Raw genomic sequence first — 17,022 nt, 5'->3', positions numbered from 1 at the left:
TATGAGCGCAAATAAGAATGTACTCACTAAAAGGTGAAAGACAGCAGCAAAAGTTCAGACACGGAGAAAAGCTTCGGAGGCCATATGCAGGTTTTCACGTGTCGGTGCCGTGATACGATCATTGCATGTCATCTACTTGCGGCTCACAAAAGTCGCTGAACCCGTCGGGTTGTTAATCCTGCGCCACATGAGCGCGAAAGCGTGACCACGCGCACACTTATCTACATAGGCTCTGTTATCTTCCTTTTCTCAAGTTTTTGTCTTTTTAGTCAACTATGAATTTCATGCCCAAATGCAATAGAAACTATTATCAAAGCTAGTAAAATAATTTCAAAATAAAAGGGAAGTAGCAACTTGAAATTAACGTTAAAGATGGAAAACGACATTTTTAGGCACTGTCTTTGTAACACAACAACTCTGTGGACTTAAAATTGTTTCCTTGCGATTTTACTTTTCGATGTATTTGTTCTATGAATCAGAGCTCGAAAATAAGTGTACTAATGTTTGTATGATTAAACTGGGTTGCAAAGTTAATTAAATTTTAATTGTAAGCTAGTTGTAAGTAGAAACGCTGGCTTAGTCAGGGAAATGCCATATTGTCAGGGAGTACTGTGAAGTGGCAGTTGCAGTATAGCTGGGCTCGCAAGCGCGCCATCAGTTGAGTACAGAGCGGAACAGAACGTAGGACAAGATTGACACATTCGAGTCCAGTCGCGCTGTCACTCTTGTATTGAGAAGTAGTCGTAATGCATGGTGATAAAGTACTTAATGGCTCGGTGAATATCGGATGTGGACGGGAGAAATATACGGCATTAAGTGGGCGCAGTACAATTACCACAATCCGATGTTAATTAACATGAAGAGTAGTGTGGGCTCAATTGAATTTGTTACGGAGGTACAAGAGGAAGAGCCTGTGCCATACATAGTAAACGAACAATGTTTTACATTGCATCGGCAACATCACAATCTGAAGTAAGATTCAACTAGTTACTTGGTCAGACTTGTATACAGCTAACCAGGGTCGTAGTTCATTTTTGTGTTTGAATAATACCGAGTTATTCGAAGTGCTGGCTATTAATTTTACCTGAGGGTAAATACGTAAGCTGGGTGCGCATGCTTAGCTAAGTGGTGATGTGTGTTCATTTTTGTGTTTGAATAATATCGAATTATTTCAAATGCTAGCTATTAATTTCACCTGAATCTAAATATCTATGCAGGGTGCGCACATTCTTAGCTGAGTGATAACGTGTTCGCCTGACCTGCAGCGGTCCCGGGTTTGTTTTCCGGCCGGGTTAGACATTTTCCCCGCTCGTGGACTGGGTGTTGTGCAATCCTCATCATCATTTCATCATAACTGACATGCAAGTCGTCCAATATGGCATCACTTGAAATAAGACTGGAACCCAGTGACTGAACATCCCAGAAAGGGGCCTCCAGGCCATCAATGCAACACGATCATTTCATTTACCAAAGTAAGATACATTCTACCCACTATTTATGGTATGAAAAAGTCCGAGTGGTTGAGAAACTATTGCAGTGCCTTACGATAGAAATAATAGAAATTAAAGTTCAATAATTTTCAAGACAACAAATAACACAAATGCTCAAGTCTAGTAATCAGTAATTTCAGAGACAGTGCTTGGCAAAGTTATTCAGTAAAACACATTTTTTGTGTATGTTTTCATCTATAAATACGCTTTCATTTGACGCAACTACAATCAGTGACAAATGTGTATTAACGTCTTGAGCAAATAATAGATGTAATTGCACCAAAGATTTACGCTAATTGTTAATGAACAGTAATAAAAGTTGAAGTTACAAGAGATAAATAAATCAGTAGAACCATACCACGAACTTTGCCATTCTTATACAGTCGAAATTTATACTTAGCAAATTACGAAATTGTAGGTCACAGGAAAGTGATTATTGAATGACGCTATCTCATCATGATAGTTTTCAAGCTAAATGTAAGTATTCAGAAATGAATAATCATAAGTAACGTCTTGAGTAACAGTAAGGATAGTAAGCATTGCAGTGATGACGTCAAGAAATTTTTGTATTTGTGTAAAGATCTGTAACTGATGAAATTTTGTTGTTATTTCATTATTACCAATTGATTTTCGTGAGCTGCTACCTAGCTGAAAGTATTTGTTCACTGTGACATATCCACTTGAAATCAGGTTAGAGCAGTGTTTAGCTGTTTTGTGCTGTTTTCATCTTGCAATAAAACCAAGCTTTCTTAAGTTTTTCAATGTTAACAGGCAGTGATTATAATGACAGTAATTTTGCTAACGTAGTGGGATGGCAACCGTTAATTTTCTTTAACTAAACTTATAATGTTTCCCAAATTTAACAGTCTACTTTATTTCCATGCATCCAAATTTTATACTCATTCAGCCATATCCGAGTTTTCGCTTCTTGTCGTACATGTTGCAAGCACACGGCATTGGCGATTCGGTTATATGTGCACCTACATTTCACGGATTTCATTTATTCTTGGGAATTGATACCTTTCCCTAGCAAAACAGAACTTTAGGTACAAGGTACATTTAAATCGCAATTAGCTGGAAGTGTAGTGGATGGAAATATCTTAATTAAATTAAAGATCGTGTTTGTATGAACCCTCGAACTGTACACCTCCCGAGTCCACCCCGTCCCCCTTCCCCCCACAACTGCAGATTAGCTCACCGGATACCGTCCGTCATCTTCTCATGTGAGCCCCCACCACAGACAAGAGTCGAGGCAGTGAACTGGTATGTTTGTATGATCCAATCGATTGTATGGGACGCGCGCAGCTGAGTGGATCAACGTTGAGATCCGAGTGAATACCGGAGAAAGAGCTATCGCGTCTGAAAGTGTATATACACATGAATGACGTTGTCCAGTTTGTTGATGCTTCTACGCGGATTGCCTAACAGGTCTGCAAGAAATACTGTACCACTGGCAGTGAAGTCATGACAACTCATATCAAACTCGACAGGAACTGCTATGGTTAGTGCGAATGGAACTGCTTTCAGCATGCAGTGGCAGTAAGGCACCTCAGAAAATGTCATTGCTCGAAGCGGCACATAAGCCTACAAGTCTTCATTGAGTCGGAAAACACAGAAACTGCACAGTAGCTGACTGGAGGTGTGCGTTGCGGTCCGGTTAGCCGCGACTTGGCCTCACACCAGATGATGCAAGGCGTCGACTGGTCCGACGGCCAACTTCGACATTTACCTCGCAGTGTCTGGAGGCTCTGAATCGGGATGGAGATGATTCTCTGATGTTTACGAGGTGTTTGCGGTGTGGAGTTGCGTTTTGCAGGAATTTCAGTTCAGTGCTTTGTTACACTACATAAATGGCGTAGGAAAAGGTTGGATTACTGATAGTACTGGTAGTATTGGTAGGGATAGAAACATTAACCTATTAGTGACAGAGAAATCGGAAAACGACGTCTTCCCTGTTGTGTTTTTTGTTTGTTTTTTATTTATTGGGTACACAATTAAAACAGTACATCGTTCATTTTTAGTCTAATGTATAGTTACACCCTTATGTAATATAAATAGCATTTTACAAGTTATCACATACCTTCTAGTTTTTTTGTGTATCCTAAATAATTATATTTGATGCTAGTACAGTTAACTTGCACAAACATAAGAAATCAAAATGATAATTGTTGTTCCTTTGTGCTCAATGGAAAATTCTTCAGCATGATCAAGGGAAGCAGCTTTTGAATATCGACACATGTTTTATAATAGCTCCACTAAGTACTGAAGCGATGTTTTATATATTTAGTTCATTTTACGTTTATTTGTGAGAAAATTGCTTTCGTTAGTTCTATATGATAAATCTGTATTTTTTATATTTTTATTACGGCGTCCCTCTCTTTCACGTTCCAGATCGACAGTTTCCGAATAAAACATGAGTTAAGCACTAACAGTTTCAATTTGCTATAAATGCTGCTTATTTTTAGGTAGCAAACAGGTCAACTATGGAGATGAAAAATATTCTGCAGGTTAGGCGCCACCTTACGTGTCCTCACTCAATTTCTAGGCAGTTCACTGCTTCCGCTTTCTCGGCGAACCTAGTATGACACTCATTGCATACGTATCGAAATGCGGTAACGCTGAATAGATTTGCAACACACCTAACCTACAGGTAATGCAGTTATGCTCCTAACTGACCAAGCCTATTAACAAAATTATCACAATCTACGCTTGCTTATTATAGCATTTGGTAGACTTCGGCAGTACTACAACTCTGTTTACGTGCCATGACATGGACCTGCTCATTCAGGTTACCATCAACATGAACCAGAGCGTTTATTACAACAATCTCTATGACCGCTTTTATGATGAGTGTGCCGTAAATATTACCATATTTCCAGACAACGGCAGCCATGTTCATAAGGCTGCACACATCCCTTCCTATTATGACAAACATTCACACATCACGCAGCACCTCGACTAGCCCGTTTGCTAGCACTACAGGGTCTACTCAGTAAGGAGACGTTTAAGCCTCATGTAGCTTACCTGTAGAAACTTGCTGACTTTCCTCTACGAACAGAGGCCATCCTCAAACTGGTGTTTCAGTATATTACCGAGATGACTCTTGGACTGACTAATTATTTCTTAGCACGAACACTGGTATTCTTTCTGGTTTGTAACCTCTTTTTTTCTTGTCTAACTGCTGTGTTATCTTCCTACTTCCAGGTGCCGAACCACGCCGTGAACGTGTGAGGAGAGTCGGTACCAGAGGCTCCTTGTCGCTCAGTCCTCGGAATTGCCGGCTGAAGAATCCAGTCCTGACCTACGGTAACTTAAAAGCCGCTTTTCCTTCTGTTAACATGCCTATGCGTACTCTGTGGGAGGTAAAAGATCTTGCACGGATATTGAAATATTTTATTAAAAATTCTTTCTTGATGTCTTATGCTTAAATTAGTTGCATTCCACGAGATTTTCAGTATTTGCTACATTAATCTACCGAGAAAAAGCCTAGCGCCACAGGAATTTTTATTATTCACATACTAAATTACACAAGGAATGCAAAAAGTTATTTGTTTCGTTTTGAAAAAAGTGAGGTCAAAGTTCGTATCGCGGCATCCGCATTAAAGGTGGCGCTATCGACTGATCCGCTAAAAGAAGCAAATTTTACGTTTTATAAGAAGCAAATAAAAGACTTGCTATCTAAAATATGACTAAAAAATAAAATTAACTAAGAAGATATTTGAACTGAAATGTCATTTTGAATACTTTTGTTCTTCAGTCATAACAGAGATCATCTTTGAAGACACTTGAGTAAATTTGCGAGATTGTAAAAAAATGTTTCTGCTACCAATTTCTTACCAGGTCAATTGAAGATGGGCAGAGCCCGAAACGCGTAATGAATAATAAATGGGTCCATAAACATCCTCTCACTACTACTTTGCGACCAACCAGCTATATTGAAGCCGTTTTCATCATAGTGATTACAACGGTCGCAAGCCTCTCCTACCACTTTGAGTCACTTCTACAATAAAGAGAATTTTAGATTGAGAATGACGATTTATGATATTTAATTTTATACTATTTACTAGAGATCCGTTGATGTCTAAAATTCACACTTGTGAAATGATATTACCACATGGACGTAGTCTGTGCCTGGCACCATGGTCCAAAGTCAACATAGAAAAGTTTAATATTGGAACACACCTTCCTGCGTATTCAGAGTGAAATTGTGGAAACTTTGCAAATTTTATCTAAAGAAAACTAGAGCTTGAACTCACTTACGTCACTGAGAAAGTCAGTCTTTGTTACTATATTATCTCTGCCAGGGGGCCCTTGATGTATGGTAATTTTAAACACTGTACTTTCCACTAAAATCCATTTTGCAGCTTTTCAGCATTAGCGTTTGAAATAGGACTCTAAAAATTAAAAAAAAATCTTTCAAAATTATGTTTACAGCGCATATACTGATAAATAGATCACAAATGTTCGGGGAAATGTAAGATATGTTATTCTGTGTTAAGTGTATTAAAGTGCAGTGTTACGCCTCTTCACACAGCATTCTTCTGTTCACGTCAATGTATTTCACTCTGTGGAATTCTAACGCATATATTTTGTAGTGAAAGCCACCAATGTATGTTCAGGGCAATGGGAATTAAAATGTCCCGTGATGTCTCTCTTGGTCCCGCTTAAAAAGGTACTCACAATTAATACTTAATGGGATTAACTGTGACCGGGAAAACAAGAACTCTTCAGAAAATTTGCACTCTTTATTGCAAATTAGCTAATAACTTTCTCTTGTGTGTGATATAAAATTAAATACAGGAGACAAAACACCATTAAAGGTAACAGACAAGTAAGATAGTACACATTTCTTCAATCCTTAGGTGCCAGCATATTTTTCTCATTAATCTAGTAGCTACAGTTTTAAACAGCTGTTCTTTCCTTTTTGTGAAAAAATCTATTACCTCAAAGTTAGTCAAACATTTTGTTATACGAAATATCAAAATGTCGTTGTCTAATACTGAAGAATCTGTTAGTACGAATGGTACCCAAAACTGGTGTGGTTTCTCGATCTGATTATGTCTATTTTGTTACTGTCTGCTAGATTGTCTAGCAGAATCTCGCACATCGCAGATACCACAGTTAAGATGACGTGATACACAACGAACGCAGTTCATTGTCAGCATCATTTCCCGAAACGTGTCGTTTCTGTGACTTTCAACAGCCACATGCCATTGTACCGTGCACCAACAAACTCTCCGTAGCGGCGAACCTAGCTTGTCTTACCTTGCGAGGTACGTAAAGCTGCCGGCACATTCAGGTAGGGTGGACGCAGAAGTGTTGCCTCTGCGTTGTAGTTGTTAGTGGTTTTATTGTCCAGTTCTTGTGGAAACTGAGTCTAATGAGAATGCTTACCATTGCAGAGCAAGCGTTTTTAGTGGAAGAGATTTACCGTGCAGAAAGAAACTTCACGGAGTTTGTGAGGTGACAATTTCGATTGCGTTTTTCTGCTTCGAGGTGCCCACATCGTGATACTGTACGTGATTTAATTTTCAAATTCCAGACAGCAGGTTCAATTCATGATGCACCACGAACTAGTAGGCCTAAAATTTTAATAGAACGGAAAGTGACGACATTTGGGACACCATGTTGCGGAATCCAACAAAGTCATGCGAAACTAACAGCGTTTTGTGAATAGTTTCAGATATTTGTAAACCGGCACAGAGTTGGTTTTTAGATCGTACCTTTTTCACTAAAAAGGCTTTGTTTCACCTATTAATTCCAAAAATTCACCGATTTGGGCAACAGAAAATCCACATGGCTTAAGATAAACATCACTGCAGGCAGAGAAAATCGGAGTGTGGTTTGCCACAACGCGAGAGCGAATTGTAGCGCAGATATTTTTCGATACTACCGTCGCTTCCGCTGTTTATTGTTCCCATCCGTGTATTGCGCTACTGAATGAAAATAAGATCAATTATTCGTTTTTCCAACAAGATAATGGCACTAATCATACGATACACCCGCCCCTACGACTTTTAGATGAAATCTTTAGGAAAATTATAAAAGGTCTCTGGCCTCACCAGATCTGTCTCTATCCCACTGTTTCTTTCGGGGTCCGGCTAAAATATTTGTGTATGAAAAAACCCAAATAAAGTAGATGAAGACAGCGATAATTGATTATCTGCTTACGATTACAAGTGAAAATCTGATAAAGGTGTCCGCATACGTATACCATATATGTAAATGTGTTGAACCGTGCATTCAAGAAAGGGAGAAAACATTTTCAGCACCTGCTGTGAAACATCGTTTTAATTGTAATAACGTTCAACCCCACCTCCCAACCAAACCGCATTTACTATAATCCGTCCACCATAAGAATAAACCTGACGTAAACATTGCACTATGTATTCTTCCGCGTTTGCTAGAACCGCATTGGATTTCCGTTTCATGTGGGACTGCAGCCAAGCTGTCTCTAGTACTGCCAAGAACGATTATAAGGGTACGTTTTGAGCTGTGGGTTAAGCGCACATCGACTAAGCATTAATACGGGACAACAGCATTGCCGGTGCATATAACTTGGGCAGCACTGGCCGGTCAGCTGGTAAAACTAGTCTGCAGTTCACACTTAAAAAGAGATGAACAGAGGAGCAATACAGCTTCGAATGTCACTTAATTTTTAAGCAGAATGAAGTGTTACACTGCAAATCTCCCACGATACGCTCCTAAGACGACTAGACGAAAACCGCAACACGTTGTCGTTTTTAGATAACGTAATATAGTAATTAAAAACAAGAATGATGAAAATTCTTTACTTAACCGAGCGGTAATTTTTCTGCATAAACTGTGTATAAAGTAAGAGACTATTGAAGGATCTCACCGTATAGTTGAACATTGAACACTGTTTCATAAAACATCGAAAATTAAGAATTTGTATTTGAATTGGAAACAGGAATTTCAGCCCCAAGATTAGAAAGAAGAAGACTTGTATGATTAATAAAAAATGATGATGAGTTTTATAATTACGAGATGTAGGTATTCCAAATTGAACTAAGAAAAAAAATGGTGCTAGGGAAATTTGAAGCACCATTGCTTCACAGTCCATTACGCAACCGACTGCACTACCTTTCAACGTGGCATAGTTTATCAGCTACCTTATGTACAACGCTTGGAAAATTTCAAAGCCGAATATCTCCGTAAATTTATAAAAAAAACATTAAGAACAGCCTATTTCTCGGCACTTTTTAACTATGTTCCACGCGCATTAAGTGCGTGACAATCAGAGCACAACGCTGCAGTGGCTGTAACTGTACACGATATTTGAAACAAAAACTACGTTGAGATAAACGTTGATTGCTGTTAATACTCGTACATTTGAATATCTTAAAGTTCCATTTAACGTACCTTAGTAATGTTTTGATTTCTTGTGGTCTTCAGTCCAGAGACTGGTTTGATGCAGCTCTCCATGCTACTCTACCATGTGCAAGCTTCCTACTGCAATCTACATCCTTCTGAATCAGCTTAGTGTATTCATCTCTTGGTCTCTCTCTACGATTTTTACCTTCCACGCTGCCCTCCAATACTAAATTGGTGATACTTGATGCCTCAGAACATGTCCTACCAACCGATCGCTTCTTCTAGTCAAGTAGTTCCACAAATTTCTCTTCTCCCTAATTCCATTCAATACCTCATTAGTTATGTGACCTACCCATCTAATCTTTAGCATTCTTCTGTAGCACCACATTTCGAAAGCTTCTACTCTCTTCTTGTCCAAACTATTTATCGTCCACATTTCACTTCCATACATAGCTACACCCCATACAAGTACTTTCAGAAACGACTTCCTGACACTTAAACCTATACTCGATGTTATCAAATTTCTCTTCTTCAGAAATTCTTTCCTTGCCATTGCCAGTCTACATTTTATATCCTCATCAGTTATTTTGCTCCCCAAATAGCAAAACTCCTTTAATACTTTAAATGTGTAATTTCCTAATGAAAGGATTATAGCAGTGATTTCCGAACCCCCGGCACAAATGTGCTGCCAACTTAATGTCTCCCGCAAGGCGAAATACGTGGAGCTCGCCACACAAGAACAAACATATAACACTGTGCTAGTAGACGAGTAGTGTGAGGCGTATTTGGAAGGTAAGTTCTGATAAGGCGCCCGTGTCTTTAGTGTGCCTGTCGATTGCTTCACGTCGCTCTTTTCAGTGCAAAACGTAAAATGATCACGTAGAAATACCTAAAACAACAGTTCCTCCTGCCAAGTAAGTGGATCTGATGAGAGATTTCGCGGCCAGTGTGGCCTGGCGCTTCTACGCGCTACAGTCTGGAACCGCACGACCGATGCGGTCGCAGGTTCGAACCCTGCCTCGGGCATGGATGTGTGTGATGTCCTTAAGTTAGTTAGGTTTAAGTAGTTCTAAGTTCTAGGGGACTGATGACCCATAGTGCTCAGAGCCATTTGAACATTTTTAGAGATTTCACCTGAAGCTATGCATCCCACATAACATAAATGTCATGCGTTTCTTTCTTCAAGACAATTTTCAGCCGCATTCAGCGGTGTTTTCGAGGGAAAGTGTTTGGTCACCCACAATACAGCACTCCCTCCGTCGTTCATCTCTGCTACATGAAACGCTAGCTGTGAAGACAAAATTTTAGTACAAACAACGAAAGGCAGACCAGCGTAAAGCACTGGAGGAAAGCACAGGCGGCTGCTTTCTGTGACGAGGGTACTGGAAAGTTTGTACAACGCCATGATAATTGTCTAAGTTGGAGCAGCAACTAGGGAGGTAGCTGGAAGGTGTGGCCAACTGTTGCGAATAAAAAATTTTTGGTGTTCACTATGGTTTTCATTTCGCGATCGATCGGATCTTGCTTTCCGAACATTCCCTCGTATTGGCTTGATAGGGTCCCTCGTATTTCCCGAACTGAGGTGGAAACATGGCGGCCAAGTTTTCAATTGGCTTCAAAGATGGCGGCGCCATGAGCAGTCTGTGCTGTTTATGTAGATCGTCGGTGCGGAAGCGGTGGCCGCCTTGAAGAAGTGCGCGAGTGGCAGGCCAGCAGGATGCAGGCCACACCTGCCGCCTGGCGCTGCTGCCTTTGTGCCAGGCCTACCTGAGCGCCGTGACGCCACAAAGGAGCCGGTTGCAACGGCAGCGGCAGCGGCTGCAGCTGTCGCTGCGGTGTAGTTGCGCCCTCCCCCCTCCCCCCCCCCCCCTTTCCGCGCTCTCCTACAGTTACCTGCGCGGCCGTCGGCGACCTCTCGCGGGATGGGATGCTGCGCGCAGCTCGTGCTCGCCGAACACCTGGCCCGCCGGCTCCGCTCCGATTCACCGGAAGCAACCGGAGCCACTGCGGCGTCGCCGCTGATTCCCCGTCCTGTCCACGGAGCACTTACAGCCCGGAAATGTCTTCTCGAAGGGGGTGCTTCGTTTATACTCTTCTTTCGTCGTTAGTCCTCGGAACAGCGCCATAGAAACTTGCTTAGGCGCGTTCACTCCGGGTCAGCTACAGTGAGTCCAAAAAGTATTCGTCTACTTGTATTTTTTTTTAACTAAGCATATGTCACGTGAAAGGAACATAAAACGTGAACATCCAGTCATATGCAATGACCTTTGATAAGTCATTTTTATTGATGGACAAGGACGTAAATACACACATAGCGATAGCAGATTTGACACAATGGAGAATTTATTCAAGGGCTATTTAAAAAAGTATTCGTCCATCATTTTTTTTTAATTTACTGTCTGAAACCATGATTTCAATTACAAAACTTAATACTTAATGGGTTTTCCCTTTGTAGCTATTACTGCATGTAGTCGTCTGGACATCGACAAGACCAAGTTTGCCGTTAGAGAGGCTGGAATTTTGTCCCATCTTCATCTATCTACATTTATACTCCGCAACCCACCCAACGGTGTGTGGCGGAGGGCACTTAACGTGCCACTGTCATTACCTCCCTTTTCTGTTCCACTCGCGTATGGTTCGCGGGAAGAACGACTGCCGGAAAGCCTCCGTGCGCGCTCGAATCTCTCTAATTTTACATTCGTGACCTCTCGGGAGGTATAGGTAGGGGGAAGCAATATATTCGATACCTCATCCAGAAACGCACCCTCTCGAAACCTGGACAGCAAGCTACACCACGATGCAGAGCGCCTCTGTTGCAGACTCCGCCACTTGAGTTTGCTAAACTTCTCCGTAATGCTATCACGCTTACCTGTGACGAAACGCGCAGCTCTTCTTTGGATCTTCTGTATCTCCTCTGTCAACCCGACCTGAGTATTACTGATGAGCAATACTCAAGTATAGGTCGAACGAGTGTTTTGCAAGCCACCTCCTTTGTTGATGGACTACAATTTCTAAGGACTCTCCCAATGAATCTCAACCTGGCACCCGCCTTACCAACAATTAATTTTATATGCTCATTCTACTTCATATCATCCGCACGCATACTCCCAGATATTTTACAGAAGTAACTGCTACCAGTGTTTGTTCCGCTATCATATAATCATACAATAAAGGATCCTTCTTTCTATGTATTTACAATACATTACATTTGTCTATGTTACGGGTCAGTTGCCACTCCCTGCACCAAGTGTTTATCCGCTGCAGATCTTCCTGCATTTCGCTGCAATTTTCTAATGCTGCAACTTCTCTATATACTGCAGCATCATCCACGAAAAGCCGCATGGAACTTCCGACACTATCTACTAGGTCCTTTATATATATTGTGAAAAGCAGTGGTCCCATAACACTCCCCTGTGGCACGCCAGAGGTTACTTTAACGTCTGTAGACGACTTTCCATTGAGAACATCATGACGTGTTTTGTTTGCTAAAATCTCTTCAATCCAGCCACACAGCTGGTCTGATATTCCGTACGCTCTTACTTCGTTTATCAGGCGACAGTAGGGCTTAGTTTTGCGCATCTGCTCGACAACCCTTCTTGAAAACTGGGACTACCTGTGCTGTTTTCCAATCATTTGGAACCTTCCGTTCCTCTAGAGACTTGCGGTACACGGCTGTTAGAGAGGGAGCAAGTTCTTTCGCGTACTCTGTGTAGAATCGAATTGGTATCCTGTCAAGTCCAGTCGACTTTCCTCGGCTGAGTGATTTCAGTTGCCTCTCTATTCCTTGGAGACTTATTTCGATGTCAGCCATATTTTGTTCGTGCGAGGATTTAGAGAAGGAACTGCAGTGCGGTCTTCCTCTGTGAAACAGCTTTGGAAAAAGGTGTTTAGTATTTCAGTTATACGCGTGTCATCCTCTGTTTCGATGCCATTCGTCTTGAAGTGCTTCTTTTAGGTCTCTCTTGTCAGAAATATGTCTTCTCCTGATGCTATATTCCAGTACTTTCCAAAGTTGTTCAATAGGATTAATGACTGAGCTCTGAGTAAGGGAGTTAAGTTGTTTTCGGGTATTGTACACGAGCCACAGCCTTGTATTTAGGGTCATTATCTTGTTGAAAAGTGTAATTTCCTTGCAGACCTAATTTTTCGGCGCTAGGATTCAGATTGTCCTTTAAAATGTTCATATTCATATGGTGATCCACTGTACATTCTTTGAAATGTAATTTTCCAGCACCTGCAGCACTCATGCATCAGGGAGCCACCACTGTGATAAATTGTTGGCAAAGATTGCGTGGCAACATCGTCACATTCTTCTTAAGCCACGCCATTCGCCTGCCATCCGACCAGAATACTTTATATTTACTCTCATCAGAAAATATTACTCTCTTCCAGAAGTCTTCCTTTGTAAATGTATGTTCCATCGCAAAAAAGACGATTCTTTCCACTCTGTTCACCGATACAAAATTTCTTGCGCGCTACCCGGCTGTGATATCTATACATTTTGAAGGTATTTCTCATTGTGTTGCCACATACCTTCTTTGCCCTAGACCAACTCCCTAGCCAACTTTGGAGCGCTGATTTTAGGTTTCCTCTTCATTTTCCTCATGATGAATCTCACGTCTGCATCAGTCAAAGTGTGGAGAGTCCGTTACGTGGTTGGTTTTGTTGCGCAAAATGGATCTGTTATCGACTGAACCGTCGATCTAGGTCTACCGACTACTTTAGCAATCTCATAAGAAGATTTGCACTCATTATGTAAGAGGAGAGTAAGTTTCCTTTCGATCAGCGTCGTCTTACTACCTTTACGGCCTAGGGCGCTAATTGTACTGTATCGGCGCCTTTCAGAACTACTACAGGCGATAGAGTGTGGCCGCGCATGGTTGACTCTAGTGTGTGCTTTGAGTCAGCGATACAGTTCAATCACTGCTCGCAGAATTTCGGCATCTTCGGCTGGTGGACGAATACTTTATGAACTAGCTGTTGTATTATATTTTCTATTTTGTTAGCGTTGTCGCCGATTTGGATGTGTTTCTTTCATTGCTTTTCAACAAAAATACCGAGGTACTTCTTACATGACTGCATCTTTAGATTTGGTATACATTTCTTTTCGTGATACACAGGCTTTGTTTTCTAAAAGGCATGCAGCTAGACGAATATTTTTTGGACTCACTGTATGCGGAACCTTCACGACCCTCACAACATATCTGTCGCATGGCCATTGCGCTTGCGCAGAGAGCTGCCGTTCAGAGCTAATACAATTGGTTATCAACAGTTTCCTACGTGCGTCCTTTGTGATTTCAGTAGCAGTTATAACGTACCTGGCGTTGTTCCGTGCTTTTATTACTAGTACGCTGTAACTGCAGTTGTAATTATGTCGCCTATTAGTACTTCAAAAGTGAAAGGTAGAAGACTGAATGGATAAGGAAGATGGATTCTCCCAGGTAAGGAACTTTGCTGTGCAAAAATTCAGCAGGTGGCTCAAGTGGCCACAGGAGTTTAGCGTAGCACTATCCACAAAATTAAAATGCAAAGCAAGCTATTAGAATCTGGCTGAGGCAGGAAATTTTTAGCTCTATATTAAAAATTTAAGCCCAGAACAGTTATAAGTGTTGATAGACACTGATAGTTTTGAACAGGCCGTTGTTAGGAGAATTAGTTACAACATTTTTACGTTCATGAAACGATCATTTTATCCTCACACATTATTGGGAAATACTGGAGTGATAATAACGTAATAGCTCTCCTCAAACCGACATCAAAGGGGCAACGCCTAATGAAAACTCACGCAGGATGTGAGAATGGCCTTCCTCCTAATACGCTTCTGACATGGAAATCGAATCAATCAACGGGGGATTATCTCATCGACATGAGCCACAAAAATTACAAAAAGCTGTTGATAGAGAAGGTGATCCCCAGTTTAAAACCTAACTCTGTGCTAATTTTCGGCATTGTTCCATAACACGAAGGTAAAATAAAGCTGCAATGTTTTACTCTACTAAAGACACGTCGTACAGTGGCTAACAAAGCATGGCATACTCAAACCTTTTCTGTATGGACCGTCAAGTATTCCGTTGATAGGACTCTTCAAACTGTTGGTCACGTTGCTCTACTGTTTCCTCCTTGCCATCCGCAGTTAAATCCAATAGAGAATACTTGCTGATAATTTTTGCTTACGGACCGTCTGACAGAAACTGAATAAAATACAATTTTAGTGCCATACGCGTTTCGCCTTTATTTTCTGCAAGGCATCATCAGTGGCACGTTGCGTGGACAATTTCTTACATATTATGCTCCTGTTGCATTTTTGGTGTTGTTCTTCTTCTTATGAACACTAATTTGCGATTTTTTCCACATTCCACAGCACTATGCACTGAACGCTTGTTTCAATTAAAACAAGCCGCAAATTAGCATTCATAAGAAGAAGAAGAACAACACCAAAAATGCAACAGGATCATAGTATGTAAGAAATTGTCCACGCAACCTGCCACTGATGATGCTTTGCAGAAAATAAAGGCGAAACGCGTAGGGCACTAAAATTGTGTTTTATTCAGTTGCTGTCAGACGGCCCATAAGTAAAAATTATCTGTACACCGTAATATTACACGCAACTGAGGAAGACAGGACTACAAATGTTGAAGAGAATACTTGATCTATTCTGAAATGTTGCGTAGCTTCAAGGAATGTTCTCTGCAACGTAACGTCTCTGAAACATTAATCCAGGAGAAATTTAATTCAGTGACTAAAGAAGATTGGATTCCGTTGTGCGAACACTGTTAAAAAATTGCGCGAGAATACCTACAGCAGGAAAATTCTTTCGATTAGGAAGCAGATAAAATAATAATACTTTTAGGGGGCGTAGATAGCGCTAGCGCAAGTGCTTACAGTGACTGTCGCTGTGAAGGTGATGGACAACAGGGAGGAGTAACTTTACTGCCTGATAGTGACTGAAGGTCAATGTTTCACACTCAGCGCGCATAAGCTCGTACCGAAACCCGCGGCCGTTCTCGCCATAACGTCACCCAGGCTCACAGATTTCCGGTGCAGAGTGAAGGCCAACAAACGACAGAGACTGGATTTGGCCGAACGTTAGTCGCCATTGTACAGGTGTTCGGCTTCACACGATGTGAAGGATATGCGGCCAAAGGATATGGTTATGTGGAATCGCAGTTGGCACTGATATCTTGCTAACTTTGCTCAAGTTTTGTTATACTTATAATCTAACGTTTTAGTTACAATTTCACCGACCGATATTATGGGAGAAAAAAAGGAGTTTAGGAACTGCCGCAAGTGCAGCATTTATTTTACTGCTAGAAGGTGACAATCGTAAAATAAGAAGAAAAAACGGCGCTGGTGGATGACCTCCCTTTTAAAAAGTGAAAAGTAGCGTCGTGGGAAAATATTAATGCCCGAACGTATAGCTGAACTGGTATGTGAGCTATAGCATATTTTTTTCCTTAGTGAAAGCTGTAGATTTTGAATCTTTATTGAATTGTGTAGGTTGAACTGTGTAGGCCCTAAAACTTCCAGAGATAACATCTCATTTAGGAGAGCTGTACACGCTGTACAAAGTTAGTAATCAGTCCCAGTTTTGTTTGTTTCACTTTGTTGTTTGAGGTGAAAATATGTCAATAAAGACAGTATTATCTTTTTCACATACCACTTTTTATCAGCTATTTCACTCCAAGCGTCTAGTGTTTTCAGTTTGTTCTTATAATCGCTGTTCGTAGGAGCCCATAGACATTCCCATTCACGATGAAACTCAATAAATCTTTCAAGATATCTCCATATTCCACTCAATGCTCCAGTATTTTTAAAAGCAATAAATACATTACTGGCGAGAAAAGGCATTGCCCTTAGATGAAGAGCGACTGTTGAAATTAAGTTTTTGAGAACAGCAACAAGTCGCAATCAGTATATTTTGTTTTATTACTACAGTTTAAACTAGATGATGGAACTATAAGTGTTCCGAAACCGGTAGTGTACACGACAAAAGACTGTCAACTATTCTTCAGTTTCTTCATTTTTAAAAATAAATATTTTTTGTTGACTGGTTTCTCTCTTTAATTCAACAGCCAACTACTATGATGTAAACTGTAAATTTCAGAGTTTATGGAGATGCTCTTGTTACATTAAACTGGCCAATGAAACATACGAAGTTCGATTTGTGTCTGTTCTGAAAAGTTAAAAAGACATCCGT

General features: G+C 40.9%; 1 protein-coding gene across 1 annotated transcript in view; it reads left to right on the top strand.

Moving 5' to 3' along the window:
• LOC126281750 (uncharacterized) overlaps positions 1-17,022 on the top strand; it is a 453,514-nt gene that overhangs the window by 207,931 nt on the left and 228,561 nt on the right. Inside the window, exon 2 of the mRNA XM_049980938.1 lies at positions 4,695-4,796. The gene's annotated coding sequence lies outside the window, so the exon portion shown is untranslated. The remainder of the gene's footprint in view (positions 1-4,694; positions 4,797-17,022) is intronic.

The sequence above is a fragment of the Schistocerca gregaria genome, chromosome 7 (assembly GCF_023897955.1).
Source record: "Schistocerca gregaria isolate iqSchGreg1 chromosome 7, iqSchGreg1.2, whole genome shotgun sequence".
Taxonomy (NCBI): Eukaryota; Metazoa; Arthropoda; class Insecta; order Orthoptera; family Acrididae; genus Schistocerca; species Schistocerca gregaria.
This window is presented reverse-complemented; position numbering and strand designations above follow the sequence as displayed.